Source organism: Artibeus jamaicensis, unplaced genomic scaffold, assembly GCF_021234435.1.
Source record: "Artibeus jamaicensis isolate MK-2021 breed Jamaican fruit bat unplaced genomic scaffold, CSHL_Jam_final scaffold_1964, whole genome shotgun sequence".
Classification (NCBI taxonomy): Eukaryota; Metazoa; Chordata; class Mammalia; order Chiroptera; family Phyllostomidae; genus Artibeus; species Artibeus jamaicensis.
In genome coordinates, this window is record NW_026522030.1 from 48,230,965 (window position 1) to 48,238,272 (window position 7,308).

Consider the following 7,308-nt stretch of genomic DNA (forward strand, 5'->3'; position numbering starts at 1 on the left):
AGCTTTGTGGCTCTGGGGTGAGGGCCATCTTTCCCTTGCACTCCTAATCAGCACCACTGGTTCTGTGCAGAGCCCTTCTTCCACATGGCCAAATCTTGATTTATTTAGTGTGATGATGAACTCTGTGGGCCTCATCCTGAATTCTTTCTGAAACCCTGCTCTACCACAAACATCCAAGGCCCCAGGCAAGTGACACTGACTTTGGTATAGCCCGAGACTTTTCCTGAGAGTCCCAAAGCCCAGTACTTGTGCTGGGTTTGAACCTGTGAACATCAACTATTGAATGGCACTCACCTACCTTGTGACTTACTGAGAACCTATGCATGTATGTTGCATACTGGCAGAGGCTCTTTCAGTGACTGAGCCTAACAGGCAGTAAGAAGCAAAATCAGATCTCGGGGTGCCTTAAATCTTTTGCTAATCTGCCCCTGGGCTCAGAACTGGTGGAAGCCTTGCCACATAGCCTGGTGACCTTCCATGCACACCCAGCAGAGGCTGCCAAAAAACTGAATTGCATTGTAGCTCCAAATAAGTAGCCTAGGGCTTTTCACAAGCATTATCTGACAGTGACCTACACCAGTGTTCCTCTCAAGAGTCCTCATTACCAACACACTTGGTGGCAGGCTTCAGACTACATCAGAGCATGACTCAAATAGTTCCACAAGCAGCCCACACAAAGGGCCATCTTTTCAAGGAATAGACCCTGCTGGGTTAATTTAGCTTTGTGAATTTAGCCATAGCACAACAGTTCATACACTGTGGTAAGGGTCGATCCTCATAGCCAACTCAAGGATCAATTCCACCCACGAAGAAGTCAACAACAATCAAAACTCCACTGTAACAAAAGAACTCACATAACACACAAGGAACATTCTTGGAGCACCTAGCTCAGGTGATCAAGAAGACTGCACTACTGAGCCCCATAGGACATCTATTACATAAGGCCACCCCCAAAGGTAAGGAGATGTAGCAGATTCACCTAACACATAGAAACAAACACAAATGAGGAGAAAAAGAAACATGACCCAGGTGAAAGAACAGGAGAGACCTCCACAAAAAGAGCTAAATGAAATGGAGGCAAGCAATATGGCAGATCTAGAGTTCAAAACAATGTTTATAAGGACACTTAAGAAACTTAGACGAAGAATGGATGGAATCAGTGAGAAATTAAACAGTGAAATAGTAAGCATGAAAAAGGAAAGAGAAACCATAAAAAAGAACCAGTCAGAAAAGAAGACTACATGGGAGTAAAAAAACAGAAAACTGTACTTGATCAATAATTAAATAAAATTTTAAAAGCTAAAAAAGAAAAGAAGGCTACAATATCTAAAATGAGGAAAATACAAGAAGGAATAGGAAATAGATTAGATGAAGCAGAGGACTGAATCAATGATTTAGAGGACATGGTAGAAGCCAACGCCAAGTCAAAGGGCCAGAAAGAAAGAAATAATTTAAAAAAAAATGAAGATAGCTTAAGGGACTTTTGAGACACAAGAAGTATAACAACATCTGCATCATAGGAGTACCAGAAGCAGGAAAGACAGAACAAGAGATCAAAAACCTATTTGAAGAAACAATGACCAAAAACTTCCCTAACCTGGTGAAAGAACAAGACACATAAGTCCAGGAAGTGCAGAGGGTCTCAAATAAGATGAACCCAAAGAGGCCCGCATCAAAACACATCATAATTAAAATGGCAAAGGTTAAAGACAAAGAGAACATCTTAAAAGCAGCTAGAGAAAAACATTTAGTTACCTTCCAGGGCACTTCCATAAGACTGTCAGCTGATTTCTCAATGGAAACAGTTCAGGCTAAAAGGGATACCCATGGAACATGCCAAGCAGTTAAAAGCTAGGACCTACAACCAAGACTACATTACCCAGCAAGGCTATCATTTAAAATAGAAGGAAAAATAAAGAGTTCCCCATTCAAGAAAAGACCAATAAAGTTTATTACCACCAAACTAGTATTATAAAAAATGTTCAACAGCCCTGGCTGGTGTAGCTCATTTGATTGAGTGCAGGCTGAGAACCAAAGGATCGCCAGTTCGATTCCTAGTCAGGGCACATGCCTGGGTTGCAGGTGGGGGCCATGTGAGAGGCAACCACACATTGACCTTTCTCTTCTTCTCTTTATCCTTCCCTTCTCCTCTCTCTAAAAATAAATAAATAAAATATTAAAAAAGAAATATTAAATGATCTTCTTTAATAATAATAAAAATAAGAAGGAAAAAAACAAAGGCACATACCCAGAAAGAACAAAATAGCAATAGCTATGTACCAATCAATAATCACTATAAATGTAAATGGCTTAAATGCTTCAATCAAAAGACACAGGGAAGCTGAATGGATAAGAAAACACAGCCCATCTATAGGTTGTCTTGACACCCACTGTAGAACCAAAGATACACACAGACTAAAAGTAAAGGCATGAAAAATATATTTCATGATAATAGAAATGAAAAAATAGTGCTGGGGTAGGAATACTTATATCAAACATAAAGTCTTTAAAACAGACACTGTAACAAAGGATACTACATAAAAATAAAGGAATCAATCCAACAAGAGGCTATGACCCTTTTAAACATTTATGCACCCAACAGAAGAATACATAAATATATAAAACAGATCTCGATAGACATAGAGGGAGAGATGTACAGTAATACAGGTATAGCAGGGGATATTAACACCTTATGATATTGTAAATGTATCTTTCAGACAGAAAACCAACAAGGAAACAGTGGCCTTATATGACACACTAGATCAGATGGATTTAATTGATATATTCAGTATCTTTATTCTTTAAATTAATAATCATTATTTTGATAGAATAATGTGGTTTTTCAATTTATTCTTTAGGTGGCTTATTAAGCTCAAATGTTCAACAATTTCCATCATTCAGTTAAAGCATTAGCTATCTCACCTTATTAATCATTTCCCCTAACTTCATTTCTCACACTATTAAGAACAGGGTCACTGTAATTCTAGTGAAACACTCATCACCACCAGCAGACTAGCCATCTCCTTTCTTCCTGAGACCCTAGTAAGAAAGATTAAACCCAAAAGTCCATTATCAAAATTTACTATTTATCTGTGAGAATGTTGGTAGCTTGCAGTAAGATAAAGAATTCACACTGATCTTAATTTTAAATCATTTCAATTATTAAGTAAAGTTTTCAGTAAAAGTGACTAGCCCAGTTGAGAAGGGTATATTAGCTGTCTGTTGCTGCAAATCAAATGACTCCAAAACTTAGCAGGTTAAGACAACTACAAACTAGTTTTATTGTTGTTCAAGTACAGTCGTCTCTATTTCCCCTCCACCGCTCCTCCCATCCTAGCTACCCACACTCCCTACCTTGGTCCCACCCCCCTTGGTTTTGTGTATGGGTCCTTTATACATGTTTCTAAAAAAACCTTCCTCTTTGCCCCCTTTTATTCCTTCCCACCTCCCCTCTTGTTACTGTCAGTTTGTTCTTCATTTCACTGTCTCTGGGTATATTTTACTTGCTTGTTTATTTTCTTGATTAGCTTCCACTTATAGGTGAAATCATATGGTATTTTTCTTTAACCACCTGGCTTATTTCACTTAGCATAATGCTTTCCAGTTCCATCCATGCTGTCATGAAGGGGAGGGGCTCCTTTCTTTCTGTTGCATAGTATTTAATTGTGTAGATGTTGCACAGTTTTTTGATCCACTGATTTACTGATGGGCACTTAGGTTGCTTCCAGCACTTAGGTATTGTAAATTGTGCTGCTATGAATATGGGAGTGCATTTTGAAATGGTGTTTCAGTGTTCTTTGGGTATAATCCCAGCAGTGAAATGCCATTTTTACTTTTTTCTTCTTTAATTCCATTTTTAAACAATTTCATTTTTAGTTTTTTTGAGAAAATCACATACTATTTTCCAGTATGTGAATGCTGGAAATGCACCAGTCTGCATTCCCACCAACAGTGCACTAGAATTCCCTCTTTTCCACAACCTCACTAGCACTTGCTGTTTGTTGATTTGGTTATGAGGGCCATTCTCACCAGTGTGAATTGGTATCTCATTGTAGCTTTACTTTGCATCTCTCTGATGGCTAGTGATGCTGAGCATCTTTTCACATGTCTCTGGATCCTCTGTATGTCCTTAGAGAAGTGTCTTTTCAAGTCCTTTGCCCATTTTTAATGGGGGTTGTTTTTCTTCCTGGAGTGGAGTCATGTGAGTGCTTTATATATTTTGGAGACCAAACCATTGTCTGAGGTACCATTGGCAAATATGTTTTTCCATATGGTTGGTTTTCTTTTCATTTTAATGCTGTTTTCTTTAGCCATGCAGAAGCTTTTTATCTTGATGAGATCCCATTTGTTTATTCTTTCCTTTATGTCCCTTGCTCCAGGACACATATCGGTGAATCATTGTTTCATGAAATATCTGAGGTTTTCCTGCCTATTTTCTCTTCTAGGACTTTTATGGTATCACAACTTATATTTAAGTATTTTATCTACCTTGAATTTATTTTTGTATATGGTGTAATGGTGATCGAGTTTCTTTCTTTTTTTTTTTTTTTGCATGTAGCTGTCCAGATCTCCCAAAACCATTTGTTGAAGAGGTTATTTTTACTCTATTTTATGCTTCTGCCCCCACTGTCAAATATTAATTGACAATAAAAACTTGGCCTCTATGGGCTCTCTATTCTGTTCCATTGATCTATGTATCTATTTTTATGCCAGTACCAGGATGTTCTGATTACAGTGGCTTTGTAGTACAGTTTTATATCCAGTGTTGTGATCCCTCATGTTTTGTTCTTTTTTCTCAAAATTGCTGCAGCTATTCAGGGTCACTTATGGTTCCATATAGATTTTTTAAATGTTTGTACCATATTTGTGAATTATGTCCTTGGTACTTTAATAGGGATTGCATTGAATCTGTAAGGTGCTTTGGGTGGTATGGACATTTTGATGATGTTATTTCTTACAGTCCATGAACATGGTACATGCTTCCATCTCTTTGTGTCCTCCTTAATTTCATTCTTTAGTGTTGTGTAGTTTCCTGAGTACAGGTCTTTTAATTTCTTCATTAGATTTACTCCTAATTACAAAGTATTTTTATCTCACAAAGTTTCTGAGGATCACAAATCCAGACATGGTCTAACTGGCTGGTTCAGGCTCCTGGTCTGTCACATAGTTTCAGAACTAATTTCCACTGAAGCTGCATCATCTGAAGGCTTGACTGGGGCTGGAGGAGGTACTTCCAAGATGGCTCACCCATGTGCCAGAAAAAATTACCTTTTTAAGGTTTTTATTTCTGAAATTTTCTGACAATTTAGATATTTATGTTAACCTAAATTGCTCTGAGAAACATAGAATACTTCACTCATTTATATCTTTCCTTTATGTAATTCTGACAATATTAAATAATCTGGTTATATATTATAACATATTTTAAGCAGTCTTTTAAATAACATCCTATCAACATTTAATATGTTACATGATGATACCCTTATAGTAAAGACATTTGTAAGGTGCCATAATTTCAATGATTTAGATTAATACAAATCACATTCTCATAAATTGGATACTGGCATATGACCTTCTTTTATATTAATCTAACTATAATGGAAGGATTTGACATTTTAGGCTATAAAAAAATAGTTCACTATCTCTACTGTATGGGCAGTCACCTTACATCTTTGAAAATTTTCCTTCTGATTGAGCTCAAATGAATGTCATTCTGAGAATCAAATATATTCTACCGGAGTTATTCATTTATAGAAATCTAGGTAGTCTTAAAGATTGTAATCAGTTTGTAGCAAAATAACTTTCCATATGAAAAAGAGACAAGGTAATAATTCTGAGAATAAAAACATGGAGTAGAAAGGCATTTGTATTGGACAAGTTGGTAAATAACAACTTTAAATAGCATTAGGTATTTGGGAATCTGCATTTACTTATTATAGAAGAAAATGTACACTCAGAAGAAACAAATTTACAGGTAACACATCGGAGTTGCACTTACTTGAAAACAAATAAACCCATTTATTTACTGCAGTAAAATCTAGTGACCATGTATGAGGCCTTACTGCAGGACACAAAGTATACTGGGAAAGTAGTTTTTGGTATTTTTATTTTTTTGTTCACAAGAAGCCAAAGCTCAGCAGGATGAGCCCACTCACCCAAGAAACAGCTGGACTTAAAATTTAAACTGAAGAGTGTTTATGCCTATGTGAGTGTTCTTAATATTCTGTTCTTTAGAATAGCATTCTAGCACTTGTTTGCTGGATTATCAACATCTGAACGGAAGTACAGTTGGCAGTATTTATTGCTACTCATATATACAAAAACTATGCTGCATATATTTGTCATAAATTTGACCTAATTTGGTACTGTTTGCTCTTCCTCCTTGATTGTTTCTACAGAAAATATAAATATACAACAAAAATGTGTGGTTATCTTTTTCTGTAATACTGCACTTACCAAACATATTACAAATAATGACAGATGAAATGCTATCTAAAAACGCTAACATTATGAATAATTAGAACTTTTGTCCAAAAATTAATGTGGAGTATATATTTAGGAAAAATCAAGTAGTTCTTTTTTAAGAGTTATTAAACAATGCAGCTAATTTTCAAGAATAACCAGTCACAAAACATCAAGAGTTTTCGTAAAAAGAGTTTAGCTCATTTTACCTGCAAAAAAGATGATCAATAAATCCTTCCAGTAAGTTCAGTTGGTGGCATATGTACTGGGTGTCCACACAAAGTCAGACATCAGCCACATACTCCAGTGTGATGGAAGGTGACTGGTGTCACAGAGCCTGACGAACCCACTGACTGAAGGGAGGCTGAGACAACAGCTATTGGGGACGGAACCAATTCCGTTTTAACATATTTCAGCCAGTTCCCTCTTCCTGTGCCAAAAAGTCAGAGCAGAGTCAGCCTGACAGTCATTGATTTTTACATATGTGTATGTAAAAAATATTTACATGGGTGCACACACATACCATATATATACTCACTTTTGTGTGTATATTGATGGATAAATATACATTCAAAATATTGAAAATAAAGGTATCTTAATAAGCAATTATTAAAACATGAGTCTTCACTGATTTTGGTAAACATCCAGATATATTTTACTATGCAAAAGAAGTGACAACAAAATTTTTTGCCACAATCTTTGTGGTATTGGAAAGAAAATGGGATGTGGTAACAGTGGAGTTGGATGATGGCTAAACATCTACGTGTGCTGGTCTTTCTGTAGAATGTGGAGAATTATATCAAATATACTACCTCACATTATAAAGAAATGGGATCCGGTCAGACA